This window comes from Notechis scutatus, chromosome 2, assembly GCF_049901735.1.
Source record: "Notechis scutatus isolate UNSWTSFEM ecotype Mainland chromosome 2, rNotScu1.2, whole genome shotgun sequence".
NCBI lineage: Eukaryota > Metazoa > Chordata > Lepidosauria > Squamata > Elapidae > Notechis > Notechis scutatus.
Genome location: NC_142010.1, coordinates 192476445 through 192492082, shown reverse-complemented (window position 1 = coordinate 192492082; position 15638 = coordinate 192476445). Strand labels below are relative to the sequence as shown.

General features: G+C 41.3%; 1 protein-coding gene across 1 annotated transcript in view; it reads right to left on the bottom strand.

Moving 5' to 3' along the window:
* The window catches only part of FREM1 (FRAS1 related extracellular matrix 1), a 148523-nt gene that overhangs the window by 30930 nt on the left and 101955 nt on the right, over positions 1–15638 (bottom strand). The gene's annotated exons all lie outside the window — the stretch shown is intronic.

Genomic DNA, 15638 nt, shown 5'->3' with positions numbered 1-15638 from the left:
TCAAACCTCTGAAAAGGCACCAAATTCAAAATTCAACTCTAGAAACAGACTACAAACTGGAAATGGGCTACCATGGTTTCTACGTTTTACTAATAATTTTAGTAAAGGTAAAGGAGTTCCTGCGGATTTTACTCTACTAGACGTTACCAACTATAGGGTGCGGTGCACATCTCCGTTTCAAGGCCATTGAGCCAGCACTATCCAAAGACATTTCCACGGTCATGTGGCTAGCATGATGCCATGGAGCACTGTTACCTTCCTACCAAAGTGGCATCTATTTAGCTACCCACATTTGCATGTTTTCAAACTGCTAGTTTGGTGAGGAAGGGCACTTAACTCCATCGCCTGGGGCTCAGGTCTTAAACCTGAGCTGTCTGTCAGGGTTCCAGCGATTGCCCCAATTAAATAATGAGCCATGAGCCAAGCCTTAGATGACACTGCTGCCTTTCCAGCCAACAAGTGCAACGTCTTAAGTGCTGAGCCACAGCGCTGCCCAATAATTTTAGTAAATTACTAAATATTTTATTTATAACATTTTATTAAATGTTTTATTTAGCTATAGTTTCATATTGTTAGGTTGCCTTCTGACGGTTCGAAATAAAATTCATGGAACTGTGTCATAAACATTTAATTCTCGGTTTTTAGTTATACAGTGGATTTGACCAATTTAACACCGCCAAAACTGTGTTGAAAAATCAAAATATCTTCCCTGATCGTAGACAAAGTAACTCTTCTTTTATTGTCTGGGAAGCTAGTTTCAAGTAAGAATGGCAGAGAAAATGTATTTATTCCCACTTGAATGAAAATTGACCTAACTTCATGTTTTCCAACCAATATTGAATTGTAACCTTCCTATTCAAAATCTGCACTTTTGCATATTTTTCAATATAGTTTGTCCATTTAAAAAAAGTAGGAAAAATTATTTTTAGGAAAATAATAAATCTGCACATATTCATTAAAGTAATGTTCAAAAATGGATTAAAACAAAAAATGTAAAGTTTCAAGTATTGTACATTCAGTGCATTCAAATATGCACAAATATGTACATTGCATAGGATTGTAGAAATATATATTCAAGTATGTATAACATTTAGTGCAGGTTTAAAAAGAATACTAGCATTTGATGAAACAAAGATTCCCCAAAGTAAGATAAAGAGAAATCAGCATTGACATTTATTTAAATAAATAAATTTCATTTTTATAACAACAAAAATAAGAAAACCCGTTAGATGTGTTAATTCTAAATCTACTGTAGATATGTTGTTGATTCTAAATTCAAGCACTGGTACATTTAGCTCCCTACAATAGAATCAGAATGCCAGGAAATTGTCATATCACAAGCATAGGCTATGCATAAAATGATAAATATTTGAAAAGTATAATTCAAATGTCTTTGTCTGAAGGCCTGTCCTTGAACACCTGTGTCAGGAATATGTCAGTACATTAGGTTTACATGCCTACAGTTAATGCCTCCATTAATAGAGTTTGGGATCTATAGATGAGAGCAATTTTGATATCAAAGCTACTGGCACCTTTACTGCTGCTTAAGAATTGACCAACTTGTGTGTAGGCTCTGTGCCATCAAACAGCAGCTGCCTACACTGACCTAGTATTTGTGCCAAGAGGAAAACTGATTCTCTGTAATCAGTTTAGTTACACCAGATTTTCATCTGGAATAACAAAGATTATAAGCATATTTTGGGGTTTTCAGAGCTAAGACATCAACACCAAGTAGATAAAATGTTGTGCTACACTGGCAATGGTCTTTTGATTGAAGGTATCCTTAGTTGTTTCAGAAGACAACAGGAACTGGATAATGTTCAGAGATGGTATTCAACCGGTTCACACCAGCTCGGGTGAACCGGTAGCACTGATTTGGCATGGGTCGTCGAACCGGTGGCGACCCCTTGCTGGCCACGCTCCCCACCCGGTCGCCTGGTCGCCAGGTCGTTCATTTGCCCCAGTCACTTTCCTAACTTTCCCTACCACGTGGTGGCCATGGTGCAGCTCGGGCGGATGTCCTGCGGCAGTGCGCATGTGCAGTGGCCACATGACATCAGCCCAGCTGCCCGCCCTCCCAGAGCATGCTTTCTTCCTTCTCCCAGCAGACACACCTCTTCCAGCCTGGCCTGGCCCAGACCAGCCAGCCATCCAGTAGGTGGCCACATGTCCATCTGCCCCTTTTTCAGTGCAAAAAGCCTCCCCCAACCAGATGGCTGCTCTCCTCCTGCTCCTCGGCCATATAGAACAGTCAGGCAGAGAAGGAGGGGAGTAGCCGGCCAGTTGCGCTGAAAAAGGGGCGGCTGGAGACTGAAAAAAAGTCACCTCCAGCTGCCTCTTTTGAAATGCTGCACCACTGCACTCAGACTTGCTTGGGAAAGTCCCTTCAGTGCAGCAGGCTCAATGCGGTGAACCTGTGTGGTCAGCGCAGCAAAGAAGCCTATAGCCACCACGTGCTTTTTTCAGTGCAGGAGGAAGGAAAGTAAGGTTTCAGGCAGTTGGGAAAGCTGCCTAGCCCAGAGCTGCCAGTGGGGGAGACTGCAGCACACACCTCGCTTGAATTTCCCAGCCCCAAAAACAGGAGGGGAAGAAGTCCTGCCTGCCGCCCCTTTGTTGGACCCGGAAGCCTTGCCTACTGGATTTTTGGGGCAACGTGGGATTGGAGACTGGCCGGGAAGAACCCGTGTAATGAGTGACGCTGCCGGGCACTTAGAAGTGTGTGTGTGTGTGTGTGTGTGTGTGTGTGTGTGTGTGTTTCAGGTGGGTCTCCTCTCCTAGCTTTATTTTCCCAGCCCTTAACTTTCCCCAAAAGCGGAAGGAGAGGAAGTCCCGCCCAACACCCCTTTGTTGGACCCGGAAGCCTTGCCTGCCTGGAGACTGGCCAGGTAGAACCCTCATAACAAGCGATGCTGCCGGGTGCTTGGAAGCATGTGTGTTTGTTTCAGGTGGGTCTCCTAGCTTTAGAAGGAGAGAGGGAAGGAGGAAGGGAAGAGATAGAAAGAGAGGGAAAAAGAGAGAGGGAGGGAAAGAGAGAGAGAGAGAGAGGAAGAGAGACAGAAAGAGAGGGAAAGAGAGAGAGAACAGAGAAGAAAGAAAAGAAAGAGAAAAGAGAAAGGAAGAAAAGGGATAGACAAAGAAAAATGGGATGGAAGAAAGGGAGAGAGAGAGAGAGAGAGAGAGAGAGAAAGAAAGAAAGAAAGAAAGAAAGAAAGAAAGAAAGAAAGAAAGAAAGAAAGAAAGAAAGAAAGAAAGAAAGAAAGAAAGAAAGAAGGAAAGAGGGAGGGAGGAGAAAGTGAATGAGATATATGAATGAATGGATGGATGGATAGATACATGGAAGGAGGGAAGGATGGAGAGAGAAAAAAAGGAGTGGAAGGAAGGAAACAAACCCTGGCTTCAGAAGACTCTTTGAAACAGCACAGCAATCTAGGGCTGGAAGGGATCTCGGAAGTCATCTTCTGGTCCAAGGGTCTTCAAACTTGGCAAGTTTAAGACTTGTGGACTTCAGCTCCCAGAATTCCTGAGCTAACACGACTGGAGGAGGAATTCTGGGAGTTGAAGTCCACAAGTCTTAAAGCTGTCAAGTTTGAAGGTCCCTGTTCTACTCCAACCCCCTGCTCCAGCAGGAGATCCTTACAGAATCATACAACAGCAGAGTTAGAAGGAACCTTGGAGGCCATCTAGTCCAACCCCCTGCTCCAGCGGGAGACCTTATGTCATCTGGAATCTGGATTATTTTGGTGCCACTAACAGAGAGGAAAATTGGCAGAGGAGTTTACTAGGATAAGTCTGCCATGCAGAGGAAGGAAGAGATAGTCCTTCATTTATGATCACAACTGAGGCCAAAATTTTGGTTGCTAAGCAAGAGTGTTGTTAAGTGAGTTTCACCACATTTTACTCAATCCATGATATCTCCTGGGTCTAACGGTCATGTGCAGGCTAGGGAAGTAAATCTGAAGGCGTATGCAATGTTCTGATGTACCGAAATTATAGTTAAATGTGTGGCAGAAAGTGGACTGTGGGTGTGTTTTCCAAACGCAGTGAGGCTGAATGTGTATAGTTTAAGAAGAGCTCTGTGTGTGTGTGTGTGTGTATGTGTGTATACAGTATATATAGTAGATAATGTATCTTTCTGTGTGCCTTTACACACACTATACTATGTAATATGTATGTACACATATGGCATATATACATAGGATTAAATAGTGTATTTTGGATGTTTAGCAATAGTAAATAGAGAGGGAAATTGTATCTCTTTGAGGCCAGGAAAGGCACCCCTTGATGTGAGTGACGTCAAGTTGGCCACGCCCACCCAGCCACATGACCACCAAGCCACACTCCCACCCAGTCACATGACCACCAATCATGCCCACCTAGTCACATGATCACCAAGCCACGCTCACCAAATAAGTCACGCCCACAGAACTGGTAGTAAAAAAATTTGAATCCCCACCACTGCTAACGTTGTTTGGCCTAGAATACTAAACAGGGTGAGGCCTGGTTAGGAACTTCATCAGAAGTCCACAGAAAGAGAAGTTTAAAAAAAAAAGCAAAAACATAAAACAGAAATGGCAAACTATCATCACATTGCTGCCAAGAAAATTTGAAGGACATATCAATGATTTCATGAAAAATCTCTCTGTAGTCTGCTTCAACTCCTGCTTAAAATTAAAGAAGGCAGAACAGAAGTGCCCCTATAATAGCTCCAGGAATGTATATTATTCTGCAAGACCATCCCATCTGGTGAGGTGCAAGTTCTCAATATAAACTCTGGAATGTCTGCTACCTTCCTGTCTCTTGGATTAAAACCAGCCAGAAGAATAAAAATATTCATATTAAATTATTATTGCTACTTTGAAAGAGTCAACGAAGTTGCTGGGTTCAAACCTAAGAAAGTGAAGGAGATTTAGTGAACAATTTACCGGTAGATAGGAGACTAGATGAAGAGCTTTGCTTTTTGGTAGATGAATAAATACCATGCAAATAACAGGCATTGCTAGGTTCTTCGAGACAACAAGGTTGTTAGTTTTGAAGGAAGTGCTGGGTTTCTATCCACCACATGCTGTTTATTTCATGCTAAGTCTTCTCCGTGTCTCCCCCCGGAATAGGGAACAAGCCAACCTTCTCCTAATTCTGATGAAATTTAGAAAAAAACAACTCTCCAGCTTAGTTGGGAAGGCAAGTTGCATGGCCTGATTTCACCATTATCATGCTTTTGGAGTTCATGGCAATTGACTTGCCATCTGCCGTGGTATTTACAACAGAAAAATGGAATCAGCGATAGTGCCAGCTCATTACAAAACTGATCCTCCATGTCAAAATGGAGGACATTAGCATCTTCTTTTAGCAGCCTGCTGCCAGCATCTGATGTCAGATTGCTAATCACTGGAAATCATCTGTCCCAAACAAGCACTGCCAAGTCCTTCTTCCAAGCCAGTAGCAATGCTGTAAGTTTATGATGGAATAAAGTGCCTTAATGGATGGTAAAAATCTGATCATTTAATCCCCCCATTTAATTAAATATCACCAGCTCTTGGTGTTTTAGTTTTTAATAATCCATTGTGGTATTTATATTTCACTATATAACCAAAATACCTTGCCAACTTCTAGCAGGCAGGAACATAATTTACAGTGATTAAAATGGAATGTATATCTTCTTTTCCTTAAAATTATTTTGTCAAAATTAAACTGGCCTGGATTTTAATAAACTGGGCATATAATCTAGATGATTGTCACTTCAATTTAACTATATGCATATATCTATCCATGTCTGTGGTCAGTATGGAACCCATTTCAGCATTTGAGCAAACAAATGTGACATCTACCATTTCAGTTAAATGGGTATTTAATTGGCATTTTGAATCTGGATCAGAGCAGGTTTACCAATTAATTAAAAAGCGAAAAAAACCACAAATGAGGAGAGCAAACTTATACCAAACTGCTCATAGATACAGATTTGTTTTATTAATTAGCTGCCATGCTTTTTAATCATAAGTTACACAATTGCAAATACTGTATATTAGAATATCTTAGAGCATGTTAATGAAAATGTGTCTCACAATTTTTGTATTTCAGAAATATCAACTTAATTGTATCACCTGAATTAAGGTGCAACAGCATTTAACAAGGGTCAATTCTGCTTTAACCACAAAGCTTACACCTGACTGATATGTTGCTAATCAATCAATATTTCATTCTCAGTCTCTGAAAACTACTGAAGACTTTTAAACAAAGTACGTTTTGACAAAACCCTGAGCATCAGTCTGCAAGAAACGTTATGTTGCCTTCCTTTCCCATCCATTACAGGTCATGGTACAATATAGCCCAGAAACACAGGGTGTTATTTCCTTGTAACATATTTCATTGTTCAAATCATTTTGAATTTTACACTTTTTTAATTCCATATTTTTCTGCTGGCTGTAAACATTGCGCTAACACTTGTATCTGCAAGGTAAACTTATGCTCAAATATATTTGCCTACTTTTTTTTTTTCATATATCACGCAGTCTGGGGAATTCTGGGAATTAAAGTCTACACACCCTTCAAGCTGCTAAAGGCTGAGAAACATTGCAGTAGACATATTTCAGTGAGAGAACCAATCTGATATGTGGTTAAGGTGGAGGATTGGAATTGATAAATACTGAGAAGTATCTGCAGCAATGGTGGGATTCAAAATTTTTCACTATCAGTTCTGTGGGCGTGGCTTATTTAATGGGTGTGGCTTAGGGTCTCATGACTGGGTGGGCGTGTCTTGGTGGCTATGTGACTGGGGTGGTCATATGACTGGTTGGGTGTGGCTTGGTGGTCATATGACTGGTTGGGTGTGGCCAACTCAATGTCACTCACATCAAGGGGTGCCTCGCCTGGCCCCTCCCCTCCCAGCCATTCCTTGTCACACCCAGCCTCAACATATCTATCGTTCTGTAAAAATGTTGTTCACCTTTTGTTGACTTTATTATCTACGTACTATAGATGTACTTTCATGGACCACTGAAAGGAGGAAATGGCTCACATGCTTTGCCCAAGAGGGTGATAGGCAACAGGCTTTTAGGGGGCTGCCAGAAAGAGGGGGGTGCAATGTATTTTCCAAAGTACCAGAACGCAAACAATTTTATTTTCCAAAGCACCAGAAGGATGGAAACTGAACAGAGAGAGAAGCAACCTAAAAGTAAGGAGAAATTTCCTGACAGTGAGAACAATTAACCAGTGGAACTGCTTGCCACCAGAAGTTCTGGGTGCTCCAACACTGGAAGTTTTTAAGAAAAAACTGGACAGCCATTTCTCTGAAATGGTATAGAGTCCCCCCCCAAGGTCCCTTCTAAGTGCTATTCTGTTATTCTGACACCTTTCCTAGGACCTCTAGTCAAATAGCTTGGTCAAATAGCACCTCTGATTCAAAGTATATATTTAAAAATCATTTACACTCATGTTTGATTTACATTTGAACATTTGTGCATTTCACTTGCCCTCAACAGCTCATTTCATGGATTATTTAACACTTGGAGCTAATCTTTATTCTTTTAAATATACTTCAGAGTATAGGCTGGTTTCAAGGATAGCAAAGTACTCCATATAGCTAATAGAACGTCAAATCTAAACTACCCTCAGAATGAATAAACAATAAAAGGCAGCAGTAAAATTAAAACAACTTTAAATGTTAAAAACAAATTCCATTTAATAGCCCAGTAAAACTTTTAAGAGAAACTAATCAACAATAATATGATTTCAAGGTTTTGGTAAAAGACTCAAAGGATTGGGCCAGACATAGGGGAATTCAAACAGGACAATCTGGCTATGCCATTGTATTGCAAGATACTGCCCTTTTGTGAATGAACTGACATGAAACCCAACATGAATTTCAGCAAACACATTATACATGGTGATAATCAGTCTGGTAGGCATAGGATTATAGTTGTTATCCTTTGCCTGCAAATTTAAAGAGATGGGGATATAAATAGGGCTTGGGATTATTAATTTAAACCGATATGGTTGAAACGTGGTGCTACCTTTTAAGCCTTTGAAAATTAAGGCTGTAAGGTTCTTTTTTTCCCCAATGCAAACTCTCCTTCAAGCTAAACTTAACTCATGGTAATTTAACAGGTATTCCCATGTATTTTTTTGGGCGACAGTATGGAAGCGATTTTCCCATTGCCATCTTCCAAGATGTTTGCAGCTTCCCAGTTTAGCTGATAATACTTGCTTAATTTGCAAATCCAGACTGTTGCCTCCAGAGAAAGCAATATTTTAAACGGAGCTCAGAAATACATCAGCCAAAAGAGCAACTGGTACAGTGCAGAAGTGAGACTTTGATAGCTGAATTCTATATTTGTGGAACACCCTATAAAGTATAGGACAGGGGGTCTCCAACCTTAAACATTCAAAGGGCCATTTGGACCCACTTACCACAGAAAAGAAAACACGGTGAGCCACAAAACCTGGGTGGGTGTGGCCAACTCGACATCACTCACTCCCACTCAGTCACATTATTCCACCCCAACAACGTCTACCCAGTTTTTGTGGCTACCAGTATTTCTCTGGGAAACTCCTCTCTCTCTCTCTCTCTCTCTCTCTCTCTCTCTCTCTCTCTCTCTCTCTCTCTCTCTCTCTCTCCCATCTCTCATCTCTCATCTCTCTCTCATCCCTCTCTCTATTTTTCTCTCCCTCATCTCTCACTCTTTTTCTCTCTCATCACTCTCTTTCTCCCTCTCTCATCTCTCCCTCACAATTCTCCCTCTGTTTCTCTTGCTCATCTCTCTCTTACTACCTCTTGCTTTCTCTTGCTCCCTTAACACTTTCTCATCTATCACTTTCTCCCTGTCTCAAATCTTTCTATAGCCAGATTCATAGAGGCAATATAAGGAAAGAGGACGTGACAGCTTTTTGTACGGACTTATTTTGGGCACACAGAAAATTACATGGGAAAATCCCATCCACAAAATTAAACTAGGGTTAGGGTTGGGGCTAGGGTTAGGGTTAGGTTTCCTTGGGGTCTGGCCAGAAAACTAAGCTTATGGGGAGATTCCTAGAGGTATTATAAGGAAAGGGAAAAAAACAGCTTTTCATTCGGACGTATTTTGGATACACAGTAAATTACATGGGAAAATCCCATTCACAAAATTAAACTAGGGTTAGGGTTGGGGCTAGGGTTAGGGTTAGGTTTCCTTGGGGTCTGGCCAGAAAACTAACCTTCTGGGGAGATTCCTAGAGGTATTATAAGGAAACGGAAAGTGACAGCTTTTCATTAGGACATATTTTGGGTACACAGTAAATTGCATGGGATAAAACCCATTCACAAAATTAAACTAGGGTTAGGGTTGGGGCTAGGGTTAGGGTTAGGGTTAGGTCTCCTTGGGGTCTGGCCAGAAAACTAAGCTTATGGGGAGATTCCTAGAGGTATTATAAGGAAAGGGAAAGTGACAGCTTTTCATTAGGACATATTTTGGGTACACAGTAAATTACATGGGACAATCCCATTCACAAAATAAAACTAGGGTTAGGGTTGGGGCTAGGGTTAGGGTTAGGGTTAGGGTTAGGTCTCCTTGGGGTCTGGCCAGAATACTGAGCTTATGGGGAGATTCCTAGAGGTATTATAAGGAAAGGGAAAATAACAGCTTTTCATTCGGACATATTTTGGATACACAGTAAATTACATGGGAAAATCCCATTCACAAAATTAAACTAGGGTTAGGGTTGGGGCTAGGGTTAGGGTTAGGTTTCTTTGGGGTCTGGCCAGAAAAGTAACCTTCTGGCGAGATTCCTAGAGGTATTGTAAGGAAACGGAAAGTGACAGCTTTTCATTCGGAGATATTTTGGGTACACAGTAAATTACATGGGAAAATCCCATTCACAAAATTAAACTAGGGTTAGGGTTGGGGCTAGGGTTAGGGTTAGGTCTCCTTGGGGTCTGGCCAGAAAACTAACCTTCTGGCGAGATTCCTAGAGGTATTATAAGGAAAGGGAAACTGACAGCTTTTCATTCGGAGATATTTTGGGTACACAGTAAATTACATGGGAAAAACCCATTCACAAAATTAAACTAGGGTTAGGGTTGGGGCTAGGGTTATGGTTAGGTCTCTGAGGGGTCTGGCCAGAAAAGTAAGCTTATAGGGAGATTCCTAGAGGTATTATAAGGAAAGAGAAAGTGACAGCTTTTAATTGGGACACATTTAGGGTACACAGTAAATTACATGGGAAAATCCCATTCACAAAATTAAACTAGGATTAGGGTTGGGGCTAGGGTTAGGATTAGGTCTCCTTGGCGTCTCACCAGAAAACTAAACTTCTGGGGAGATTTCTAGAGGTATTATAAGGAAAGAGAAAGTGACAGCTTTTAATTGGGACATATTTTGGGTACACAGTAAATTACATGGGAAAATCCCATTCACAAAATTAAACTAGGGTTAGGGTTGGGGCTAGGGTTAGGGTTAGGTCTCCTTGGGGTCTGGCCAGAATACTGAGCTTATGGGGAGATTCCTAGAGGTATTATAAGGAAAGGGAAAATAACAGCTTTTCATTCGGACATATTTTGGGTACACAGTAAATTACATGGGAAAATCCCATTCACAAAATTAAACTAGGGTTAGGGTTGGGGCTAGGGTTAGGGTTAGGTTTCTTTGGGGTCTGGCCAGAAAACTAACCTTCTGGCGAGATTCCTAGAGGTATTATAAGGAAACGGAAAGTGACAGCTTTTCATTCGGAGATATTTTGGGTACACAGTAAATTACATGGGAAAAACCCATTCACAAAATTAAACTAGGGTTAGGGTTGGGGCTAGGGTTAGGGTTAGGTCTCCTTGGGGTCTGGCCAGAAAACTGACCTTCTGGGGAGATTCCTAGAGGTATTATAAGGAAAGGGAATGTGACAGCTTTTCATTCGGAGATATTTTGGGTACACAGTAAATTACATGGGAAAAACCCATTCACAAAATTAAACTAGGGTTAGGGTTGGGGCTAGGGTTATTGTTAGGTCTCTGAGGGGTCTGGCCAGAAAAGTAAGCTTATGGGGAGATTCTTAGAGGTATTATAAGGAAAGAGAAAGTGACAGCTTTTAATTGGGACATATTTTGGGTACACAGTAAATTACATGGGAAAATCCCATTCACAAAATTAAACTAGGATTAGGGTTGGGGCTAGGGTTAGGGTTAGGTCTTTTTGGGGTCTGGCCAGAATACTAAACTTATGGGGAGATTCCTAGAGGTATTATAAGGAAAGGGAAAATAACAGCTTTTCATTCGGACATATTTTGGATACACAGTAAATTACATGGGAAAATCCCATTCACAAAATTAAACTAGGGTTAAGGTTGGGGCTAGGGTTAGGGTTAGGTCTCCTTGGGGTCTCAACAGAAAACTAAACTTCTGGGGAGATTCCTAGAGGTATTATAAGGAAAGGGAAAGTGACAGCTTTTCATTAGGACATATTTTGGGTACACAGTAAATTACATGGGACAATCCCATTCACAAAATTAAACTAGGGTTAGGGTTGGGGCTAGGGTTAGGGTTAGGTCTCCTTGGGGTCTGGCCAGAATACTAAACTTATGGGGAGATTCCTAGAGGTATTATAAGGAAAGGGAAAATAACAGCTTTTCATTCGGACATATTTTGGATACACAGTAAATTACATGGGAAAATCCCATTCAAAAAATTGAACTAGGGTTAGGGTTGGGGCTAGGGTTAGGGTTAGGTCTCCTTGGGGTCTCAACAGAAAACTAAACTTATGGGGAGATTCCTAGAGGTATTATAAGGAAAGGGAAAGTGACAGCTTTTCATTAGGACATATTTTGGGTACACAGTAAATTACATGGGAAAATCCCATTCACAAAATTAAACTAGGGTTAGGGTTGGGGCTAGGGTTAGGGTTAGGTCTCCTTGGGGTCTGGCCAGAAAACTAACCTTCTGGGGAGATTCCTAGAGGTATTCTAAGAGAAGGGAAAGTAACAGCTGTTCATTCGGACAGAATTTGGGTACACAGTAAATTACATGGGAAAATCCCATTCAAAAAATTAAACTAGGATTAGGGTTGGGGCTAGAGTTAGGGTTAGGTCTCTTTGGGGTCTGGCCAGAAAACTAACCTTCTGGGAGATTCCTAGAGGTATTATAAGGAAGGGAAACTGACAGCTTTTCATTCGGACATATTTTGGGTACACAGTAAATTACATGGGAAAATCCCATTCACAAAATTAAACTAGGGTTAGGGTTGGGGCTAGGGTTAGGGTTAGGTCTACTTGGGGTGTGGCCAGAAAACTAAGCTTCTGGGGTGATTCATGGAGGTATTATAAGGAAAGGAAATGGACAGCTTTTCATTCGGACAAAATTTGGGTACACAGTAAATTACATGGGAAAATCCCATTCACAAAATTAAACTAGGGTTAGGGTTGGGGCTAGGGTTAGGGTTAGGTCTCCTTGGGGTCTGGCCAGAAAACTAAGCTTATGGGGAGATTCCTAGAGGTATTACAAGGAAAGGGAATGTGACAGCTTTTCATTCGGAGATATTTTGGGTACACAGTAAATTACATGGGAAAAACCCATTCACAAAATTAAACTAGGGTTAGGGTTGGGGCTAGGGTTATGGTTAGGTCTCTGAGGGGTCTGGCCAGAAAAGTAAGCTTATGGGGAGATTCTTAGAGGTATTATAAGGAAAGAGAAAGTGACAGCTTTTAATTGGGACATATTTTGGGTACACAGTAAATTACATGGGAAAATCCCATTCACAAAATTAAACTAGGATTAGGGTTGGGGCTAGGGTTAGGGTTAGGTCTTTTTGGGGTCTGGCCAGAATACTAAACTTATGGGGAGATTCCTAGAGGTATTATAAGGAAAGGAAAATAACAGCTTTTCATTCGGACATATTTTGGATACACAGTAAATTACATGGGAAAATCCCATTCACAAAATTAAACTAGGGTTAGGGTTGGGGCTAGGGTTAGGGTTAGGTCTCCTTGGGGTCTCAACAGAAAACTAAACTTCTGGGGAGATTCCTAGAGGTATTATAAGGAAAGGGAAAGTGACAGCTTTTCATTCGGACATATTTTGGGTACACAGTAAATTACATGGGACAATCCCATTCACAAAATTAAACTAGGGTTAGGCTTGGGGCTAGGGTTAGGGTTAGGTCTCCTTGGGGTCTGGCCAGAATACTAAACTTATGGGGAGATTCCTAGAGGTATTATAAGGAAAGGGAAAATAACAGCTTTTCATTCGGACATATTTTGGATACACAGTAAATTACATGGAAAATCCCATTCAAAAAAATTGAACTAGGGTTAGGGTTGGGGCTAGGGTTAGGGTTAGGTCTCCTTGGGGTCTCAAAAGAAAACTAAACTTATGGGGAGATTCCTAGAGGTATTATAAGGAAAGGAAAGTGACAGCTTTTCATTAGGACATATTTTGGGTACACAGTAAATTACATGGGAAAATCCCATTCCACAAAATTAAACTAGGGTTAGGGTTGGGGCTAGGGTTAGGGTTAGGTCTCCTTGGGGTCTGGCCAGAAAACTAACCTTCTGGGGAGATTCCTAGAGGTATTCTAAGAGAAGGGAAAGTAACAGCTGTTCATTCGGACAGAATTTGGGTACACAGTAAATTACATGGGAAAATCCCATTCAAAAAATTAAACTAGGATTAGGGTTGGGGCTAGGGTTAGGGTTAGGTCTCTGTGGGGTCTGGCCAGAAAACTAACCTTCTGGGGAGATTCCTAGAGGTATTATAAGGGAAGGGGAAACTGACAGCTTTTCATTCGGACATATTTTGGGTACACAGTAAATTACATGGGAAAATCCCATTCACAAAATTAAACTAGGGTTAGGGTTGGGGCTAGGGTTAGGGTTAGGTCTCCTTGGGGTCTGGCCAGAAAACTAAGCTTATGGGAGATTCCTAGAGGTATTACAAGGAAGGGAATGTGACAGCTTTTCATTCGGAGATATTTTGGGTACACAGTAAATTACATGGGAAAAACCCATTCACAAAATTAAACTAGGGTTAGGGTTGGGGCTAGGGTTATGGTTAGGTCTCTGAGGGGTCTGGCCAGAAAAGTAAGCTTATGGGGAGATTCTTAGAGGTATTATAAGGAAAGAGAAAGTGACAGCTTTTAATTGGGACATATTTTGGATACACAGTAAATTACATGGGAAAATCCCATTCACAAAATTAAACTAGGGTTAGGGTTGGGGCTAGGGTTAGGGTTAGGTCTCCTTGGGGTCTCAACAGAAAACTAAACTTCTGGGGAGATTCCTAGAGGTATTATAAGGAAAGGGAAAGTGACAGCTTTTCATTAGGACATATTTTGGGTACACAGTAAATTACATGGGACAATCCCATTCACAAAATTAAACTAGGGTTAGGGTTGGGGCTAGGGTTAGGGTTAGGTCTCCTTGGGGTCTGGCCAGAATACTAAACTTATGGGGAGATTCCTAGAGGTATTATAAGGAAAGGGAAAATAACAGCTTTTCATTCGGACATATTTTGGATACACAGTAAATTACATGGGAAAATCCCATTCAAAAATTGAACTAGGGTTAGGGTTGGGGCTAGGGTTAGGGTTAGGTCTCCTTGGGGTCTCAACAGAAAACTAAACTTATGGGGAGATTCCTAGAGGTATTATAAGGAAAGGGAAAGTGACAGCTTTTCATTAGGACATATTTTGGGTACACAGTAAATTACATGGGAAAATCCCATTCACAAAATTAAACTAGGGTTAGGGTTGGGGCTAGGGTTAGGGTTAGGTCTCCTTGGGGTCTGGCCAGAAAACTAACCTTCTGGGGAGATTCCTAGAGGTATTCTAAGAGAAGGGAAAGTAACAGCTGTTCATTCGGACAGAATTTGGGTACACAGTAAATTACATGGGAAAATCCCATTCAAAAAATTGAACTAGGGTTAGGGTTGGGGCTAGAGTTAGGGTTAGGTCTCTTTGGGGTGTGGCCAGAAAACTAAGCTTCTGGGGTGATTCATGGAGGTATTATAAGGGAAGGGAAATGGACAGCTTTTCATTCGGACAAAATTTGGGTACACAGTAAATTACATGGGAAAATCCCATTCACAAAATTAAACTAGGGTTAGGGTTGGGGCTAGGGTTAGGGTTAGGTCACCTTGGGGTCTGGCCAGAAAACTAAGCTTATGGGGAGATTCCTAGAGGTATTATAAGGAAAGGGAAAATAACAGCTTTTCATTCGGACAGAATTTGGGTACACAGTAAATTACATGGGAAAATCCCATTCACAAAATAAACTAGGATTAGGGTTGGGGCTAGGGTTAGGGTTAGGTCTCCTTGGGGTCTGGCCAGAAAACTAAGCTTCTGGGGTGATTCCTGGAGGTATTATAAGGAAAGGGAAAGGGACAGCTTTTCATTCGGACAGAATTTGGGTACACAGTAAATTACATGGGAAAATCCCATTCAAAAAATTAAACTAGGGTTAGGGTTAGGTCTCTGTGGGGTCTGGCCAGAAAAATAAGCTTATGGGGAGATTCCTAGAGGTATTATAAGGAAAGAGAAAGTGACAGCTTTTAATTGGGACATATTTTGGGTACACAGTAAATTACATGGGAAAATCCCATCCACAAAATTAAACTAGGGTTAGAGTTGGGGCTAGGGTTAGGGTTAGGTCTCCTTGGGGTCTGGCCAGAAAACTAACCTTCTGGGGAGATT